At 41.7% G+C, this 22,091-nt stretch overlaps 1 pseudogene; it reads left to right on the plus strand.

Moving 5' to 3' along the window:
• The first annotated feature begins 2,783 nt into the window (after positions 1–2,783).
• On the plus strand, positions 2,784–5,627 carry Twf1-ps1 (twinfilin actin-binding protein 1, pseudogene 1; annotated as a pseudogene).
• Positions 5,628–22,091: the final 16,464 nt, after the last annotated feature.

Genomic DNA, 22,091 nt, shown 5'->3' on the forward strand with positions numbered 1-22,091 from the left:
TCATAGAAGAAAACTTCCCTAACCTAAAGAAAGAGATGCCCATAAACATACAAGAAGCCTACAGAACTCCAAATAGATTGGACCAGAAAAGAAACACCTCCCGACACATAATAGTCAAAACACCAAATGCACAAAATAAAGAATATTAAAAACAGTAAGGGAAAAAGGTCAAGTAACATATAAAGGCAGACCTATCAGAATCACACCAGACTTCTCACCAGAGACTATGAAAGCCAGAAGATCCTGGACAGATGTCATACAGACCATAAGAGAACACAAATGCCAGCCCAGCTTACTGTACCCAGCAAAATTTTCAATTAACATAGATGGAGAAACCAAGATATTCCATGACAAAACCAAATTTACACAATATCTTTCTACAAACCCAGCCCTACAAAGGATAATAAATGGTAAAGCCCAACACAAGGAGGCAAGCTACAACCAAGAAAGAGCAAGAAATTAATCGTTTTGCAACAAAACAAAGAGAAGACAAGCACACAAACATAATCTCACCTCCAAATACAAATATAACAGGAAGCAACAATCACTATTCCTTAATATCTCTGAATATCAATGGACTCAATTCCCTAATAAAAAGACACAGATTAACAAACTTGATACACAATGAGGACCCAGCATTTTGCAGCCGACAGGAAACACACCTCAGAGACAAAGACAGACACTACCTCAGAGTAAAAGACTGGAAAACAATTTTCCAAGGAAATGGTCAGAAGAAGCAAGCTGGAGTAGCCATTCTAATACTGAGTAAAATCAATTTTCAACTGAAAGTCATCAAAAAAGATAAGGAAGGACATTTCATATTCATCAAAGAAAAAATCCACTAAGGTGAACTCTCAATCCTAAATATCTATGCTACAAATACAAGGGCACCTACATACATAAAAGGTACCCTACTTAGGCTCAAAGCACATGTTGCACCTCACACAATAATAGTAGGAGATTTCAACACCCCACTCTCATCAATGGACAGATCATGGAAACAGAAATTAATTAGAGACAGACAGACTAAGAGAAGTCATGAACCATATGGACTTAACAGATATTTATAGAACATTCTATCCTAAAACAAAAGGATACACCTTCTTCTCACCACCTCATGGTACTTTCTCCAAAATTGACCATATAATTGGTCATAAAACAGGCCTCAATAGATACAGAAAGATAGAAATAATCCCATGCGTCCTATCAGACCACCACGGGATAAAGCTGGTCTTCAACAACAATAAGGAAAGAACACCCACATATACATGGAAGTTGAACAATGCTCTACTCAATGATAACCTGGTCAAGGAAGAAATAAAGAAAGAAATTAAAGACTTCTTAGAATTTAATGAAAATGAAGGGACAACATACCCAAACTTATAGGACACAATGAAAGCTGTACTAAGAGGAAAACTCATAGCTCAGAGTTCCTGCAGATAGAACCAGGAGAGAGCATATATCAGCAGCCTGACAGTACACCTAAAAGCTCTAGAACAAAAATTAGTAAATACACCCAGGAGGAGGAGAAGGCAGGAAATGATCAAACTAAGAGCTGAAATCAACCAAATAGAAACAAAAAGGACTATACAAAGAATCAACAGAACCAAAAGCTGGTTCTTTGAGAAAATCAACAAGATAGATAAACCCTTAGCCAGACTAACCTGAAGACACAGAGAGTAGATCCAAATTATTAAAATCAGAAATGAAAACGGAGACATAAGAACAGAATCAGAGAAAATTCCAAAAATCATCAGATCCTACTACAAAATCCTATATTCAACAAAACTTGAAAATCTGCAGGAAATAGACAATTTCCTAGACAGATACCAGGTACCGAAGTTAAATCAGGAACAGATAAACCAGTTAAACAACCCCATAACTCCTAAAGAAATAGAAGCAGTCATCAAAAGTCTCCCAACAAAAAGAACCCAGGTCCAGATGGGTTCAGTGCAGAATTCTATCAGACCTTCATAGAAGACCTCATACCAATACTATCCAAACTACTCCACAAAATTGAAACAGATGGAGTGCTACCGAATTCCTTCTATGAAGCCACAATTACTCTTATACCTAAACCACACAAAGACTCAACAAAGAAAGAGAACTTCAGACCAATTTCCCTTATGAATATTGACGCAAAAGTACTCAATAAAATTCTTGCAAACCGAATCCAAGAGAACATCAAAACAATCATCCACCATGATCAAGTAGGCTTCATTCCAGGGATGCAGGGATGGTTTAATATATGGAAAACCATCAACATAATCCACTATATAAACAAACTGAAAGATAAAAACCACATGATCACTTTGTTAGATGCTGAGAAAGCATTTTACAAAATTCAATACCCCTTAATGATAAAAGTCCTAGGAAGAATTCAAGGCCCATACCTAAACATAGTAAAAGCCATATACAGCAAACCAGTAGCTAATATTAAACTAAATGGAGAGAAACTTGAAGCAATCCCATTAAAATCAGGTACTAGACAAGGCTGCCCACTCTCTCCCTACTTATTCAATATAGTTCTTGAAGTTCTAGCCAGAGCAATCAGACAACAAAAGATCAAAGGGATACAGATTGGAAAGGAAGAAGTCAAAATATCACTATTTGTAGACGATATGATAGTATATTTAAGTGATCCCAAAAGTTCCACCAGAGAACTACTAAACCTGATAAACACCTTCAGCAAGTGACTGTGTAAAAAATTAACTCAAATAAATCAGTAGCCTTCCTCTACACAAAAGAGAAACAAGCTGAGAAAGAAATTAGGGAAACCTGCGCCGGAGCCGGGAACCCGCGGCCGTCGCCATGTCCCACCAGACCGGCATCCAAGCAAGTGAAGACGTCAAAGAGATCTTTGCCAGAGCCAGAAATGGGAAATACCGACTTCTAAAAATATCGATTGAAAATGAGCAACTGGTGGTCGGGTCCTGTAGTCCGCCTTCAGATTCCTGGGAACAGGATTACGATCCCTTTGTCTTGCCCCTGCTGGAGGACAAGCAACCGTGCTATGTGTTATTCAGGTTAGATTCTCAGAATGCCCAGGGATATGAGTGGATGGATATGCATTGCATGGTCTCCAGATCATTCTCATGTTCGTCAAAAAATGCTGTATGCGGCAACAAGAGCAACTCTGAAAAAAGAATTTGGAGGTGGCCACATTAAAGATGAAGTGTTTGGAACAGTAAAGGAGGACGTATCACTACATGGATATAGAAAGTATCTTCTCTCCCAGTCTTCTCCTGCCCCTCTGACTGCAGCAGAGGAAGAATTAAGGCAGATTAAAATCAGTGAGGTACAAACTGACGTGAGTGTGGACACAAAGCATCAGACACTACAAGGAGTAGCATTTCCTATTTCTCGAGATGCCTTCCAGGCTTTGGAAAAACTGAGTAAGAGACAGCTCAACTATGTGCAGTTGGAAATAGATATAAAAAATGAAACAATAATTTTGGCCAACACAGAAAATACAGAACTAAAAGATTTGCCAAAGAGGATTCCCAAGGATTCAGCACGCTACCATTTCTTTCTGTATAAGCATTCCCACGAAGGAGACTACTTAGAGTCTGTAGTTTTTATTTATTCAATGCCCGGATACACGTGCAACATAAGAGAGCGGATGCTGTATTCCAGCTGCAAGAGCCCTCTGTTAGATATTGTAGAAAGACAACTGCAGATGGATGTGATCAGAAAGATTGAGATAGACAATGGGGATGAACTGATGGCAGATTTCCTGTACGATGAAGTCCATCCCAAGCAGCATGCACATAAGCAGAGTTTTGCTAAACCAAAGGGTCCTGCGGGAAAGAGAGGGATTAGAAGATTGATTAGGGGTCCAGCGGAAGCAGAAGCCACTACTGATTAAAATTGTCTTATTAAATGTTGCAATATAGTTTTGTAAGATTTCCAGCTTTTAGTACAAGGAGAACTGAAATCATTCCATGTTGATATAGTTGGGAGGAAAATTGTACTTTTTGAAAAATAGCACTTTTCACTTCTATGTATTTTTTAAATTAATGCTATAGAAGACTCATGGTTTTTATTTTTTAGTTAAAGCTAGACAAGGTTTCAACATAGTAATGTTTGGTTTTGTCACACTGTTTTCATAGCGTGTTGATTCCACACTTTCACATAATCTTCAATGAAAGCATAAGGACTTGCTTTTTAGAACTCTGTAGTGAGTTCTGTTTGCCTATAAGGGAAGTGGAACAACCCGGAGACACTCGCACTTCTTTCGAGTGTTAAGGAGCCTAGGAGGAGCAGGCAGCCGCTTGCTTTGAGCATGCTCAGGTGTGGCTGTCCGCCGCTGTGGGGAAGGCACCCTGCAGCAGGGCTTCCTGCCCCACCTCTCCATTGTAGTAGTGTCCAGATCTCAGAAACGCAGCTTGAACCCAGCTTCAAAGGTACCAGATGCCTCAGGCTTTCTCATGGCGCTGGAAGACTGCAGTCTTGTAAGGTCTTTGCAGAGCTCTCAGTTGACGATTTCCAAAGGGATTGTGAAAAGACTGTGAAGCCAGATGTTCACCTTCAGATGGAGATTCAAGTGTCATTTAAGAGAAACAACTAAAGGAAGTGTCTGACCTTTCAAGGTTTTTTGGTTTTTCTTTTTCTTTTCTTTTCTTTCTTTTTTTTGTATTTTTTTTCTTCTCTTTGAAACCATGTGTCTTAAAGGAGATTGTCATATTGCTTGGGAGCAAGTTTTCAGACCTAAAATTATTGATTTCTAATACTTAGTAGGCTAGCACAGAGAATACGTAGCCTAAGGCTCTTTTGTCAATTAATAATGCCTCGGAACACGGGCTTTCTGAAGCTTGGTTACTTTCAGTTAAAACCTAAAGAGTTTGAGCCTCAAGAGTTCATTGTTACTTGAAATAGAGGGAGTTAGAACACTTGGTATTTAATCTGCTAAACCTACTGCAGAGCCATAACTCAGAAGTTTGGAAGCGGACTGACGTGTCCGGGATTTGGGAGACCTTGACCTGAACCTCATGCTGCCTGAGATGATGTCAGTAATGTACATTTCATGGAATGAACTATGAAGCACCCATTGCAGAGCCTTATTACCTAAGGTAATACATGCGCCTTTCAGAAATTCAGTGTGGACTCACCTAGATCACAGAGGAATTACGAGCTGATGGAAGTTTTTAAAAATAGATTTGTGTGTTTTGTTTGTTTACAAATACGTAGACTTTACTACTTAAATATGCAGGAGAGTTGATGGTAATGTTGCTCTTGTTTACGAGAGGTAAACTTTTTAGTCGTGCGTGTGTACACGCCCATAGAGTGCTGCAGTGAGAGACCTGGAGCTGTGACGCAGACCTTCCAGAGCTGCCGTTTCAAGCAGAGGGGGTGCTTTGCGTCCTGGGTCCAGACCCGGTGGGGACTGTTCTGAAGCAGTGTGTGCAATGATGCGCTGAAGCTTGTCACACTACAGCGGTCACTGATATTCCACAGAGATGTGACCTTGTAACCTACTAATAATCAAACCAATGATTGCTGAGAATCACGTATGCATTTGTCTTAGGGAATAACCCATTGTTTACAGTATGTTTTAGGTGACAATAGATGTGAATAACATTCCCAATAAATTTATATAGCAGTGAAAAACGAAAAAAAAAAAGAAATTAGGGAAACGACACCCTTCATAATAGTCCCAAATTATGTAAAGTACCTCGGTGTGATTTTACCCAAGCAAGTGAAAGATCTGTATGATAAGAACTTCAAGCCTCTGAAGAAAGAAATAGAAGAAGATCTCAGAAGATGGAAAGATCTCCCATGCTTATGGATTGGCAGGATTAATATAGTAAGAATGGACATTTTACCAAAAGCGATCTACACATTCAATGCAATCCCCATCAAAATTCCAATCCAATTCTTCATAGAGTTAGAACAATTTGCAAATTCATCTGGAATAACAAAAAACCCAGGATAGCTAAAACTATCCTCAACAATAAAAGGACTTCCAGGGGAATCACTATCCCTAACTCAAGCAGTAATACAGGGCAATAGTGATGAAAACTGTATGGTATTGGTACAGAGACAGACAGATAGACCAGTGGAATAGAATTGGAGACCCAGAAAGGAACCCACACACCTATGGTCACTTGATTTTTGACAAAGGAGCCAAAACCATCCAATGGAAAAAAGATAGCATTTTCAGCAAATGGTGCTGGTTCAGCTGGAGGTCAGCATGTAGAAGAATGCAGATCGATCCATTCTTATCACTCTGTACAAAGCTTAAGTCCAAGTTGATCAAGGACCTCCACATCAAACCAGATACACTCAAAGTAAGAGAAGAAAAAGTGGGGAAGAATCTCGAACATATGAGCACTGGAGAAAACTTCCTGAACAAAACACCAATGGCCTATGTTCTAAGATCATGAATCGACAAATGGGAACTCTTAAAACTACAAAGCTTCTATAAGGCGAAGGACACTGTTGTTAGGACAAAACAACAACCAACAGATTGGGAAAAGATCTTTACTGGTCCTACAACAGATAGAGGGCTTATATCCAAAATATACAAAGAACTTAAGAAGTTAGACTGCAGGGAGACAAATAACCCTATTAAAAAATGGGGTTCAGAGCTAAACAAAGAATTCACAGCTGAGGAATGCTGAATGGCTGAGAAACACCTAAAGAAATGTTCAACATATTTAGTCATAAGGGAAATGCAAATCAAAACAACCCTGAGATTCCACCTCACACCAGTAAGAATGGCTGAGAACAAAAAACTCAGGTGACAGCAAATGCTGGCGAGGATGTGGAGAAAGAGGAACATTCTTCGATTATTGGTGGGATTGCAGACTGGTTCAACCATTCTGGAAATCAGTCTGGAGGTTCCTCAGAAAATTGGACATTGAACTACCTGAGGACCCAGCTATACCTCTCTTGGTCATATACCCTAAAGATGCTCCAACATATAACAAAGACACATGCTCCACTATGTTCATCGCAGCCTTATTTATAATAGCCAGAATCTGGAAAGAACCCAGATGCCCTTCAACAGAGGAATGGATACAGAAAATGTGGTACATCTATACAATGGAATAGTACTCCACTATCAAAAACAATGACTTTATGAAATTCATAGGCAAATGGATAGAACTGGAAAACATCATCCTGAGTGAGGTAACCCAATCACAGAAAAACACACATGGTATGCGCTCATTGATAAGTAGCTATTAGCCCAAATGCTTGTACTACCCTAGATGCACAGAACACATGAAACTCAAGGATGACCAAAATGTAAATGCTTCACTCCTTCTTTAAAAGGCAAACAAGGCAAACAAGAATACCTTTGGGAGGGGATAGGGAGGCAAAGTTTAGAATAGAGACTGGAGGAATGCCCATTCAGAGCCTGCCCCACATGTAGCCCATACATATACAGCCACCAAACTAGATAAGATAGATGAAGCAAAGAAGTGCAAGCTGACAGAAACCGGATTAGATTTCTCCTGAGAGACACAGCCAGAATATGGCAAACACATAGGCGAATGCCAGCAGTGAACCACAGAACTGAGAACGGGACCCCGTTGAAGGATTCAGAGAAAGGACTGAAAGAGTTTGAAGGGACTTGAGATCCCATATGAACAACAATGCCAACCAACCAGAGCTTCCAGGGACTAAGCCACTACCCAAAGAGTATACATGGACTGACCCTGGGCTCCAACTGCATAGGTAGCATTGAATAGCCTAGTAAGGGCATCGGTGGACGGGGAAGCCCTTGGTCCTGCCAAGACTGAACCCCCAGTGAACGGGATTGTTGGGAGGATGGGGAAGGGAACACCGATATAGAAGGGGAGGGAGAGGGGTTAGTGGGATGTTGGCCTGGAAACCAGGAAAGGGAAAAACTATTGAAATGTAAATAAGAAATACCCAATTTAATAAAGATGGAGAAAAAAGATAAAAAGAGAGAGCTGCTTGGAGACTTCACACACATACACACACACACACACACACACACACACACACACACACACACACAAGCAGGACATGGACAGAGAGATATTTTAGACTAGCAAGCAATCAGAATATAGACTGAGAAATCTCTAGAGAGTAACTATAACATAGAAAGAGACAGACTAGAAAAGCTGGATCAATGGGAGTTGGGGGTTTAGCTCAGTGGTAGAGCATTTGCCTAGCAAGCGTAAGGCCCTGGGTTAGGTCCCCAGCTCCGAAAAAAAGAAAAGAAAGAAAGGAAGGAAGGAAGGAAGGAAGGAAGGAAGGAAGAAAGAAAAAAAAGCTGGATCAAGTAGAACACAGGTCATCAGCTTGGATCCATGATTTGACTTTGAGTTGTTCTTTTTGCTGCTCCCAGACAGCCTTCTCTCAGAATTCCTCTCCAAACCAAGGCTGGTCCTTGGCACAGATCTATAGAACCTAGGTCTCACAGATTCTAGAAACCTCAGATGACCAAGATGGGACTAAACGATCCCCAACATGAATCCTAACCTCAACACTGTTTCCTCTTCTCTCCCTCTCTTCCCTCTCCCTTTCCCTTTTTCCCCTTCCCCCTTCTTATCCTGAAAGACTTGAAACTGACCATGTAGACAGGCTTACCTTAACACCTCAAACTCACAGAGATCCATCTGCCTCAGCCTCCTGAGTGCTTGGATCACCACCACACCTAGCTTCTAAACTGACACAAACACCTTATTGTTTGGCCACTCCTCAACCTAAGAACTGGGATTCTTTTTTTTTTTTTTTCTGGAGCTGGGAACCCAGGGCCTTGCGCTTGCTAGGCAAGCATTCGAATCTGTATATTCTCTTCATGGATTGAAACCATTTCCTTTGCCCAACTACCTCTGTCTAGCAACCCACTGCACCAGCCAGCACCTCTTCATAGACTCTACCAGCTAGAATACCCACTACCCAGCCATGTACTGGGTCCAAGTTAGGGTCCAAGAATAGCACACAAACCCCTCAGACACCAATCTCACTCAGGTATCAATGGTTATTGGAAACATAAACCAGATCTGATTAATCAGGGTGCAGTCAGGAGTTAAGATTCAAGAAAGCTAGGGGATCTCCAAAGTCCATGAGGCTCTGTGACAAAGTACAAGTTGTTTTTGTCATGGCAAGGAATGATAGGTCAAGTTAAGGTTATGAGCTACCAAATGAAGGTTGAGGGAATATGGCAGAGCTATTGTCAAGTGTTTTTTTTTAAAGATTTATTTATTTATTTATTTATTTATTTATTTATTTATTTAATGTATACGAGTACACTGTAGCTGTCTTCAGACACACCAGACCTCATTACAGATGGTTGTGAGCCACCATGTGGTTGCTGGGAATTGAACTCAGGACCTCTGGAAGAGCAGTCGGAACTCTTAACCGCTGAGCCATTTCTCCAGCCCTATTGTCAAGTTTTAATATTTAATATTCCCCCCTTGAGTTGTATATGGGGTCAAATCATTGACTCCACAGTGTCCTCCATGAGCAGGGGATGATATTGCATCTTAAGATCTATAAGCTGTGCAGCAGAAATTCTTTTCTTAACAAAGGAAACCAAGGCACTACTAGTGCAGGTCCCAAAGCTTAGCATCAGAAAAATAAGCACAGGGGACCAACCAAGGCTGTGATGAGAGAAGTTAACCAAGGGGACCAATTAAAAAGGGTTTTATACCAGCTCCATTGACTGCTTTCTCTGTTGTTCCCTATGGAGGTGGTTACTGCCTAATTCCAGGTGTCCCTGATTACCCCAGAGTGATTAACATAAAAACAATATTGTTCTCCAAGGGTCATAGATAATTCTCCTTCCTTTAGGGACAGTAGATGTAGAGTCCTTCGATTCTATAGGACTACTTCAGCTAAGGAGTCTACTTGATTCTCTAGGAAGGAGGTGACTGAGTGAAACTGGATTAAGTCTTTATCAACTTATTCACTGAGGTATTTTATATTGCTGATGTCCCATGACTAGAGCTGCCATACCATGCACAGCAGAGCCTGCAATCCCCAATCCTACTAATACCTGTATCAGAATAGGGGTTGTATATTTTTGTGGCAGGAAACCTGTGTGAATGCATCCTCCTGCAGTACCTTCATGACAGGGAACCTGGGGTAGAATACATACCAATATGCACAAGTCAGGGTTTGCCCAATGGTTAAATCGCTAACAGAGAGATAAAGAGTAAGTCCTGAAGTACAGGCAAACCAAAACCCTCCTGGTGCAGCCAGGAGATTCTTCTCTTTTAGCCTGATAGTATTAGAGGCCTGTATCAAAGGCACATTGGAATCATGACATATTTGAGAATAAGGTGAAGTAGGTAGGGAATGTCTATTTGACCTAAATACACTTCCCCATGTCTCCCTTAAGGTAAAGGGAGTATCCCAGGAACATGATATGCTATCATTGAGGGGAATCGGCTTGAGGGTCTGGAAAGGTTTGGTATCTGTTGCTGCTATGTCTGTATAGTAGGAGTCTTAGGGTCTGGGCAGAGCCAACGGTCCTCTGTTATATTGGGCTAAATGCTGTTTTAAAACTTAAAGGTAGGGTTGGATAGATGGCTCAGTGATTAAGAGCACTGACTGCTCTTCCGGAGGTCCTGAGTTCAAATCCCAACAACCACATGGTGGCTCACAACCATCTATAATGAAATCTGATGCCCTTTTCTTGTATGTCTGAAGACAGCTACAGTGTACTAATATATAATAAGTAAATCTTTTTAAAAAATTAAAACTTAAAGGTAGCCAAGACAGTGTCTATTAATGGGGACCCAGGTGACAAATGGAGTCTGGGAAGTACTAGGGAAGGGGTTGTGGAAGACAAATTTGTAGTTCCTGATCCAGGGGGTACAAAGGAACCCTTGTGGGGAAGAAAAGCCTTGGGAATTTCCACCAAAGGTCCTATGGATTTAAAGAGATAGACTTTGGTTAACCTTTGAATGGTGAACATGGTTCCTGGATATTGGCCCATAAGGTATGATCTAAGTCCCCAGGTCCCCCTGGTGTCCTAGTAGGCATAAAGGGGCAGCTGATCCCATTTATTTAAGGTAATGAAGGCTGAGTTGCAAATACAGGGTATCTTACAACTAATATTTATTTCAAATTTTATGTCTAAGTACTCATCAGCAATATTGGGCTCCCAGTGCTTAGCTCAAGTAATGCAAAACCAATGGGGACCACAGAACTCGTCTTCATCTTGACAGTAGGTGTGGTGGTTTAAATATGCTTGGCCCCCAGAGTGGCTCTATTAGGAGGTGTGGCCTTGTTGGAATAGGTGTGGCCTTGTTGGAGGACATGCGTCACTGTGGAAGTGGGTAATGAGACCCTCCTCCTAACCATGTGGGAGCCGATCTTCTCCTAGTGGCCTTCAGATGAAGATGTAGAACTTTCAGCTCCTCCTACACCAAGCCTGCCTGGACACTGCCATGCTTCCACTTTAATTATAATGGACTGAACCTCTGAACCTGTAAACCAGTCCCAATTAAATGTTGTCCTTATAAGAGTTGCCTTGGTCATGGTGTCTCTTCACAGCAATGCAAACCCTAAGACAGTAGGATACCTCAGTTCCCTCAGCCAGACCGACATAATACTGACCTTCCCCACAAAATTCTTTCTCCTCAATGTTTCTAGGTTAGCACCCAGGGGTGAGTCTAGACCCTGGCATCCCAGGGTTTGTCTGTAAATGACATTTTAAATTGGGGAGGCTCATGGGAAGAGGTGCGATCATATTCAGCAATAATTCTGTGTTTAAAAGTCTCTATAGCCATGTCCTTGGCCTATAGTTTCCTGATTTCATAGGCCCTGTGTTTTGGCACAACATCATATTAACAAGAAAGCAAAGCAGATCAAGGGAACATTGTCCTGCGCTATCGTCTCGCCAGCAAGAACATGCGCAGACACCAGGATCCTTCTGCAGCAAAGCGTTTATTACATCTTCAAGAGGAGAGACCCGGGGCCCAGAAAGGCGCTCCTTATAAAACCCTAGCACGGCGCGTCCACGCCTGATTGGTCGCTTACCCATGATCTCACTGGCACGCCCTGGGGTGGGCAAAGACTTGGCGCGAACACACTCTTGCACATGCGCACACAGCTAGCTTCCTGAAAGGAAATCGGGCTGGCGCAGTGGAAGCCAGCGCCATCTTGTAATGGCGAATGCTATCCCGGCTTTCCACGTGGGGCGCAGTGGAAGCCAGTGCCATCTTGTGATGGCGAATGTTATTGCGGCTTTCCACATCTCCCCCTTTTTGTTTTACTAGAATGAGGCTGGTCTAGGCCTCTGCAGTTACGTCCATCTGCTGTGGCTCCTGTCTTAGGTCATTCCTCTAATGTCACAGTCTAATGTCGTAGGGTAACCCTATCGCCACCGGGCCCCGTGTCTTAGATTGGTCTGTGCATGAGGAAAGTTGCCCGTCTCTGGATACCGCAGTGCTGTGTGACAGTAACTGCTAAACGACCAAAAAAGGCCAGCCAGAAAATGAGTTAGTGGGGAAATCATGATCACCCTATCGCGTGCAATGAGGAAACCTCAGCGATGTAGAAGGGCTGATCAAAGAAGCATTGAGTCTCTCTCATTCCAGTGCAATGGATCCACAAATCCATGGGGTGCAAGAGCAGAGAACTCAGATGCCGACTAATTCCTGAGCATAGATAACCAACTTCCAGGGGAGGTCCCTTGTTCAATGGCCACAAGTGCTTGAGTGACAACGACCTTGTCACGTTTCTGTTGAGATCTGAGTTTGCAAACCAACCATAGCATGAACACTAATCCACAGCATAGGGCTGCACCAAACAGAGCCACTCCCGATAAGTAGTGGGCACCTCATCTGGTTCTCCTCAGCTGCTACCACCAAGGGCCGTAGTCAAGCCGCTCCTATAATAAAATTTAGAATTCCCAATTGTTAGCAACTACTCCAGAAAGTTCACCCACTGTGCTTGCCTAACAATAGATTTGGGGAGGGTAACTCTAGACACTGCAGACACAATGGCTGCAGCAGTAATGGCTGCTACAATAGCAGCGAAAGTAACAAGGTCTTTCCCAGGACAGTTTAGGATCAGTCATTCTTCTCTGGAACAACCAGCAGGCAATGGAACCATGTCTGAGATCTGTACAACCAGGGCAGAGTTCCCCAGTCCACAGCAGCTTCACTCAGATGGCATTCCTGTGAAGCTACAGACTGCAAAATGACAACACCAGTTAAGGCAGCAAGAGTCGCCAGGGGAATGAGGGGGGCAAGGGTAATGGAGTCCAGTCTTCTCCAGCAAGCAGCAGTGCACAGAGGGCCTGAGCGTAGGCCACAGTGGGATGGGACACGCAATGGTTGACAAAAGATGAGGGGGGATCTTCCATCTTCCTCTCAGGGCAGAGGAATGACTCCAGGGACCCGAACCACGAAAGCTGAATCTTCATGCAACCAGGATCAGCAAGTCTCACCAACCACTCAGGCAGCTGGCATACTCTTGTAGCATCCTGTAGAAAAAACACAAATATTCCATCTTCCCCATATAAAATATCTGAACAGGATCATGCCAATACGTGCATCTTTCTATTTCACCTAGGCAGAAGTATGCCTAGTTGTAGGGTGCCATAAACACTCAGAGTGTTCCTTGGCATACAAATTTTAAAATTGGAAATAAAAGGAGTATTATTAAATAATTGTATAGCATACAGGGATAACTCCCCCTTTTTATTTATTAAGATATAAACTGTCTAGTATCATTGTCCTCCCTCGTTAAGGGGTCCAGGCAATCTAGTTTGAGTTCTTAAATGGCCTCTAAAGGAACAGTATTTAGTGTTCTTAACCACTAAGCCATCTCTCTAGCACCTCACAAACTTTATTTACCTAAACATAAGCATTAATTAGAAATGTCAAATCCTGTAAATATTGTCCAGATTCAGTCGTACTAGAAATCCCTGAACTGGCAGGGCGAGGCTGGGAATTGAAAGTAAGCAAATGGAGTCTTCCTCTTTTCATATCAACTCCATTACCATTTTCAAAGAGCTGGGTCTATGGTTTTGTTTAGTTGTCTGAGCCAGAGCACTGAAAGGACAGTGAGTTGTCAGACAATTCAAACTGAAATCATCACTCACTGATTTCATGTAGAAAACTTGTCTCTAGTAAAGTATTAAGTAATTGAAATCAATTGTAAACCACAAGCCACACATTGGCTATCAGTATATGAATTGAAAGCTTGATTTAAAAAACAGTTGCTAAAGCACGGAATTTAATAGTCTGTGTTGAAGCAGGGGTAACTCAAGAGAATAGCCTTTTTATTAGATGAACCACCTATAAATACACTAAGCGCATTTTCTATGGGTTGCATGCACAAATTTACAGTAAATACAAAAGCATGCAAAGAGTAAAATTATCAACTTTGCCTGAAAATTTTGTATAAGTGATAGGCCAAATATCAGTATTTTGTAATAACCAATTTGATTGATGTTTGGAATAAGGTATGTTTCACCAGGTTTCTTTTTAAAATACTTCCATGACTCTAGCCTACAATTCTGTATTAACACAACTGAAGCTTTATCTCCAATGAGGATAACAAAGTTAAGTCCTCTGGTAAGGTGAGGTACTTTGGCAATTAACATATCCTTAGAAGCTTAAAATTAGTTTCAAATATTCTTTTCTGGAGTAGTGTAACAGCTACTCCCCAAATATTAAAGCTCATTTTGAGAGCAAAGATTTGTAGTAAAAATTTCCATATACACTGAAAGATTCAAAGTTCTAACTTCTTACATTGAAGAAGCAACAAAATTACATAATACAATTCTTTTGTAAAATTTTTAATGATATCACTTCATGGGCTCTCTAAAATTATAAGCAAGCTCACAAAATGAAAACTCACAATCGCTATGACGTAAACAAATTGCATAAAATCAATCCTCTAAATCTGTCTTGAAATGGCAGTTGGAGTAAGCAAACTGGCTGTAATGCTCTCACAAGTTCTAAAACCTCATCAATCCTTTGTAAATCCTGTAACAATCTCTACCTGTTTGATTTTTTTCTCAATTATAAATAAGTTTGAGTTAGTCAATGCAACACTGGCAATCCTTAATCACAGTCTTTAAGTTCTCCTTGTAACACCAGAGCACAACCACAAGGTCACCTGAGTTCTGAGTAGTGACTAGGCAGCTGTCCTTGGGGCAGTGGAATTAGCATTAAAATACAGATAACTTCTGGGCAAACCACAACTTTGGAAAGCAAAACTCAACCTCCAACAAACAATCTAGTCTCCAAAATCCAGTCTCCAAGACACCGAGTCTATCCTTCATGCTACAAAGTTTGACTGCTAATTCCTACATATGAACGCATGATGGTGTAGTCTCCAATACCTCAACAAAGAGACATTGCCCTAAAATTCTTTTAGAAACCTGGTTTCTAGAATAAGAATTCCATAAAAATATTATCTCAATTTATACCTGTTTCCCTAGGTTGGCTCATGTCACATGTTGTCTAGAATGACTTTATCCAAATTACCAGCTTTATGTCAACTTTCTGTTACCAATATTATACTTTTTTAACCATATCCAATAACTTAAAAGCCAATAGTCCATAACCAAGGCATGTAGAGAATAATTATACATTTAAAACCAATCAGAAACAAAATTGAATTGGCTACACAAATCTTTAATATTTAGACCAAGCACCATTTTTACTTTTCTAGCTATGATTTTAAGAGAAGCACCTTGTCACCTGCTAAGTCTAATAATAAGTCAGGGATTTTTCTAAGAGAAACAGCCATCAGCTCCTGTACCAAAGAAGCTGAGGAGCTGCTGGCGCCTTTAAGATCAGTTCGTACAGACGCTCACCCCCGGGCAGCTTCTCCAGCTGACCTAGACTCCTGGCTACAGGTACAGGGCTCCAAGGACTGATTGAAACTGCTTTTTATTCATTTGTTCCTTTTTTGAAACGAGTTAAAACCAAATCAAGATGTGAACGACTGGCAGATAAAGTTTTTACCATTTTCTCTTTTGAACATGAAACATAAAACATTTAAGCAACAAGAAACAAAAACCACAGACATAAACTGACATACATGGACAGCTTGGTGCACCAAGGACAGACAATAGACATAGAGGAAAAACTAGATAGTGTCCCACCAAAGGGACCCAGATTCCAATAGGAGTCAGCAGAGAGGTAGGATTTCCCCTTTCCCACCACTTCCACGGTGACCATCCACTCGAGTGGAGTTGATATGGACGATGGATTGTCTCAATTCCTGGACTAGTCCATCAACTGTTGAAACCAAATTCCTGTAAGATACTGAGATATATTACGGGATATCTGAGCAGCACGACTGACATTCACAAATGGTATGGAAGTGAAACACAGTCCTGAATATTTCCACTCACAACCCAATTACATTAACTCCATCAAGCTGTGCATGGGCATTGAGATGTCCTTGGGGGTAGGGGGTAGGAAAAATGAAACCTGACTGGTCTCAGCTGAAAGTCCTTGAGACCAGGAATCCAAGTAGGCACACTCTGCAAAATACAGCTCTGAAGACAAAAGTTTAGAATTGAGATATCTTTTGTTTGATTCTCCTGAATAAATGTTTCAGGCGGTCTACCTCTATCAAATCTGATCAGTATGACTCTGTGAAGTTTCCAGAGCCTAATCACACCTTTTACAAGCACAAAGACAAAATTTTTCTCCCAAAATACTGTGTTCCTTTTATCTCCTTTTCTTTTCTTTTTTTTCTTTAGAGACCTTTTCTCCCTCCGACATACTTTCTTGTTGCTCTGTAAGGATCCTCTGACCTGTCCTAACGGCTGTAACGGCTTCCCACACAAAGAAAAAAATAAACAAAATTATCAGCCTTGCCCACAAAGGATCCATAACTTTCGGTTTCTTCACAGTGGCTCTCCACCTAGGCCCATATCTTTCTTCTTCATAGTGAGCTGCCTCATCTTCTAAATCCTCTTCCTCAGAGGGGCTAAGCTCATCTGTTTCTGAACTATCAAGCCCCAAAGCCTCTAACTCCTTTACCAGATAAAGGCTTTTCCTTTTCGGGACTTTCTCCTCCTTTCCCTGTTTCTCTCCCGGGCATCCTTTCCCCTATCTCTCGCTTCCTCGGATCCAAGGTCCTTGGAAGGGTCTTTTTTCTTATGTGCACCTTTTCTCTTTGAGCTCTTTAATCTTTCATTCCACTCTGTTTCTGACATGCTGTATCAAGACCAAACATGCCTCTCAGAGCTTACCTGCAGTTCTGGACCCTCTCCGCGAACGGAGGCTCTCCTCGGCGCCGGCGATGGTGAGGCGTTTTTCCCGGGTTTCAGCACCATATGTCCCGCGCTATCGTCTCGCCAGCAAGAACATGCGCAGACACCAGGATCCTTCTGCAGCAAAGCATTTATTACATCTTGAAGAGGAGAGACCCGAGCCCAGAAAGGCGCTGCTTATAAAACCCTAGCACGGCGCGTCCACGCCTGATTGGTCGCTTACCCATGATCTCACTGGCACGCCCCGGGGTGGGCAAAGACTTGGCGTGAACACACTCTTGCACATGCGCACACAGCTAGCTTCCTGAAAGGAAGTCGGACTGGCGCAGTGAAAGTCAGCGCCATCTTGTGATGGTGAATGTTATTGCAGCTTTCCACAGAACATCAATCAGCCTTATCTTTAGTGAGTCCTCTGAGTGTGGCCCGATGATTCATCAGCAGTCTGAATCCTGGTGTTTTGGGGGAACTTCAGATGGGAGTGGTGGATCCAAGTTTGGATCTCATCAACCTTTACAGCGGTGGGTGTGGTCAGGATTATAATGTAAGGTTCCTTCCAGCAAGGGGTTAAAGATTCCCTCTGATATCTCTTGATCAGGACCAGGTCACCAGATTGGAACCAATGGTGGTTGGCATGTAGCAGGTCATGCAAAGGTTGAATATAGGAGTGGATCTGGACTTCCTGGAGTGCCTGGATTGGTTTAAGAATAAGATAATCAGAGATATCTGCTAATAGGTATGTTCTAGTATTTGGAAGGATTAGAGGATGTCTTCCAAACATTATCTCATAAGAGGTCACTCCCTCTATGCAGGGGGTGCTCCTGACTCACAGAAGGACAAAGGGAAGAGGGATATGCAGCCATCGCCAGTTTTTAGGGCTAATTTGATTAGGGTCTCTTTTAAAGTCTGATTCTTCCCTTCTACTTGTCCTGAACTCTGGGGCTTGTATTCAGCTTCCAATTTATCCCATGCTTGTGCTGAGGCCTGACTGACCCTGCAAGACAAAGCCAGAACCATTATCTGATCACAGAGCTGTTGGGGTACTGGACTGTGGAATTATTTCTTCTATAAGTTTTTAACTTACTGTTTGGGCTGTTTCTTTCTTGGTGGGGAATACCTCTGTCCATCTTGAAAAAGAATCAACAAATATTAAGAGATGTTTATAACAATTTTCCTGGCTTTACCTCTGTGAAGTTCATCTCCAGAAGACATCTGGTGCAAATCCTCTTTCTCTTTTGACTCGTGTCCTTTTTAGGGCTAGCCTGGCCATTTAACAAGTGTGACACCCATTGAAATTTTGCAGTTCTTTAGTCAAATCTGGAACATAAAACTTGGGAGCAACCAATACTTTTATCATATTTACCCCTAAGTGGGTGCTGTCATGGAGTTGCATGTTAAGATTCTTCCTAAGTCCCTTGTTATGATTCTTCTTCAGTCTTCCCCATGTCTTTATCTATCTTCAAAGTAGTCTTTGGCATCCAGAGACCTGTGTGCCTTCTGGTACTTAGCAGTGCCTAGAGCAGAGCCCCGGCACTGGAGCAGATACCACACAGCCCACACCCCAGTTGCAGCTTGGCTCCCCAGGTATTCTGACACATCCAGGATCACAGGATCACAAAAATCACAGGAAGGACGGGCTCCAGTCATGGACAGGGAGTCTAGATAACATCAGAGATAACCAGATGTGAGAGGCAAGCATAAGAACATAATCAACAGAAACCAATTGACTTGGCAACATCAGAACCCAGTTCTCCCACCACAGCAAGTCCTGGATACCCCATCACACCTATAAAGCAAGATTCAGATCTAAACATTCATTTCATGAAGCTGATAGAGGACATTAAGAAAGACATAAATAACTCCCTTAAAGAAATATAGGAGAGGGGTTGGGGATTTAGCTCAGTGGTAGAGCGCTTGCCTAGGAAGCGCAAGGCCCTGGGTTCAGTCCCCAGCTCCGAAAAAAAAGAACCAAAAAAAAAAAAAAAGAAATATAGGAGAACACACATAAACAAGTAGAAGCCCTTAAAAAAGGAAACACATAAATACCTTAAAGAAATACAGGAGAACACAAACAGGTCAAAGAATTGAACAAAACAGTCCAGGATCTAAAAATGGAAATAGAGGGCTGGAGAGATGGCTCAGCGGTTAAGAGCACTGACTGCTCTTCCAGAGGACCTGAATTCGATTCCCAGCAACCACATGGTGGCTCACAACCATCTGTAATAGGATCTGATGCCTTCTTCTGGTCTGTTCAAAGACAGTGACAGTGTACTCACATACATGGAATAAATAAATAAAGCTTTAAAAAAATAAAAATAAAAATGGAAATAGAATCATCAAAGAAAACTCAAAGGAAGACATCCCTGGAGATGGAAAACCTAGGAAAGAGGACAGGAATGGTAAGGAACTCAAAAGTGTACATGGGTTTGGGATGGTTGGGTGAATGTCTTCCACCCTCTTAATCACCTCCCTCAGATCTTGCATTGGTCTATGGTCTTTTCCTCTGGTTTTTAACTGATAGCAAAGGTGTGTTCCATGGAGAATGACAAGGAACTAGGATTCCATGCTCTTGAAGTCGATTAATATGGGGCCTGATACCCTGAAGACCTTCTTGTGACACAGACTACTGCCTTATTCTTAAAGGGCTAGCAGTAACTTTTAGATCTACTATAACCAAGAAAGGTGAGAAGCTAGCCCAGGGGCATTATTTTCAGCCCATACTTGGGGTATCTGGGCAATACATCCTTTCAGGAGGGGTGGTAGAGGGCCCTTTGGCCCTCTGATTTTCTTTGGCTGCAGGAGATATACTTACTCCAAAGAAAAGACACAGACCAGAGCTGGGTTCACCTGAACCACTATCTTCCCTTCTCCAGAATAGAATTGAATTTGAGCTCCAGCTTTAGTTAGGAAGCCCCTTCCTAACAAGGGTAAAGACATTGAGGAATCACCAGGGAAGAGTGAGTATTAGTCTTTTTTCCAAAGTCCACACCCCACTTTGTAGTACAGGCATAGGGCTTGGTGTCTGCAGACCTTGAACTAGGGTAGTTTGGGTCATCATGGGTCCCTGTAGTCTCTGAATGGAGAGCTCCTGTATCCACCACAAAAATATAGACTAGGAACAGAAATTAAAATTATCTAGCAATTGGGGAAGGTAAGAAACCACAAGACCAAAGGAAAATCCCATTTTCAAGAACAGGCAGGTATATTTATCTGGGGTCCATTTGATCTGTGACAGATGTGTAGACTCATGCCTTTGAGACCTAGAAAAAGCTATAGGTTTGAGTTTAAAAAAAAACATAGAACATTTTTTTTCTCAGTTCAGAGGATTAGGTATATAGATTGATAGAGATGTTTCTAGCAAAAAGAGAAGCATCTTTAAGTTTATATTCAGAAGACAACCAAAGGGAAATTAAAGTCTTGAGCTTGTGTTATAAACTGCCAGTGTTCCATTAGCAGAAATCCATTGATCAATGTTAAAATTCTGAACTTTGAAATAACAGTAACATGTGGGGAGAATATGAAACATTTCCCATTTTTTATACCTTAAGTCATTTTTACATCTCTATAACTTGCATTTATATACCTTAAAACATCATCTTAGACTCTCCATATATTTATCAATTTTAGACATCTTTACTTACATTTACCAACGTAAAACATCTTTTATCTGAAGCATTTATTTTTTTATTTCTAAATCATCATCATCCAAGTTCTTTTACATCCTCTAACCTTCATCACTTGCATTTATCAATCTCAAACATTTCCATAAATAGTTTTTCTTATCCCTTAACCTGCTGGATTGGATCAAACTCACCTGTGCCAGAGCTTGGGAGTCAGCAGTGCTGTCCGCTGCATTGCTCCACTTTGCTGCCTCTGCTGCCACCATGACCACTCAGGGTGTGGTGTCCTGCTCCATGCTGACTCCACCCCTCTGGGGGTCCAGCAGCAAGTGCAAGGTGGCAGGCCAGTAATGGAATCAACAGGGGACTGCCCCTCTCCCCCAGGGAACATCTTAGTTTTACCTTCCTTCTCTGAAATCCATTTCTCTCTCCTAGCCCTAATCAAGGTCCGAAGACTGAAAGTATCTATAGGTGCTTTACCTGGTCCATGCATATTATAATAATCTTGAAGTTTTTCCCCAGCCTTCTTCCGAGTTCCTAAATTTATTGTACTTTCCCCAGGAAACCAAGAACAAACCTTTTCTATAAAACCTAAGAGATTATGTCATTGCTGTTGCCCTGCTTTAACAAAGCATATTAAATTTTACTTTTTCCAAGCTCCTTTACTTTTTCTGAGTTCTCTTTTCAGTATTTTCCTATGTCTATTACGCTCAAGAATTTTCACCACACTTTTACCTTGTCCAAATGCTTGCTTTTTCCACAGTGTCCATCACTTAATCCCCTATTCACAGAGCTACACCATTCAACCACCACCTGCATCAGAGCTCAGTGGCACAGGGTCAAGCAGCTTCTGAGGGAGTAGTGAGGATTAATGATAGGAAAGGCAGAAAAAGATACAAAAGATAGATATAAAATTGGGAGGGCTGAAGGTCAATATGACATCAGCCTCAATTTTTATTTTTCTTACCCTTTTTATACCACACAATACCATGGGAAACAAAGTCACGAGTTAACAGAAACAATTACTGAAATATACACATAAAATATCTGTTCCCATCTAAAAGCCTCCCTGTTCCTTCCACCAAGGTCAATAGAATCTTCAGTTCCTCGCCTTGAGTCTCAAGGGCACCACCTCCTTTTAACTGCTCCATGCCTCAGCAGGCTGGGAAATCTGCCAACAGACGCTGACCCTCCTTGACTCTGCCTAACAGGCAGGCTTTTCTCTCTTTTATTCTCTGCCTCAGAGAAGCAGCAAATGGCTCCTGGCCATTTACAGACCTTGAAAGGACACTACTCAA

Source organism: Rattus norvegicus, chromosome 5 (assembly GCF_036323735.1).
Source record: "Rattus norvegicus strain BN/NHsdMcwi chromosome 5, GRCr8, whole genome shotgun sequence".
Classification (NCBI taxonomy): Eukaryota; Metazoa; Chordata; class Mammalia; order Rodentia; family Muridae; genus Rattus; species Rattus norvegicus.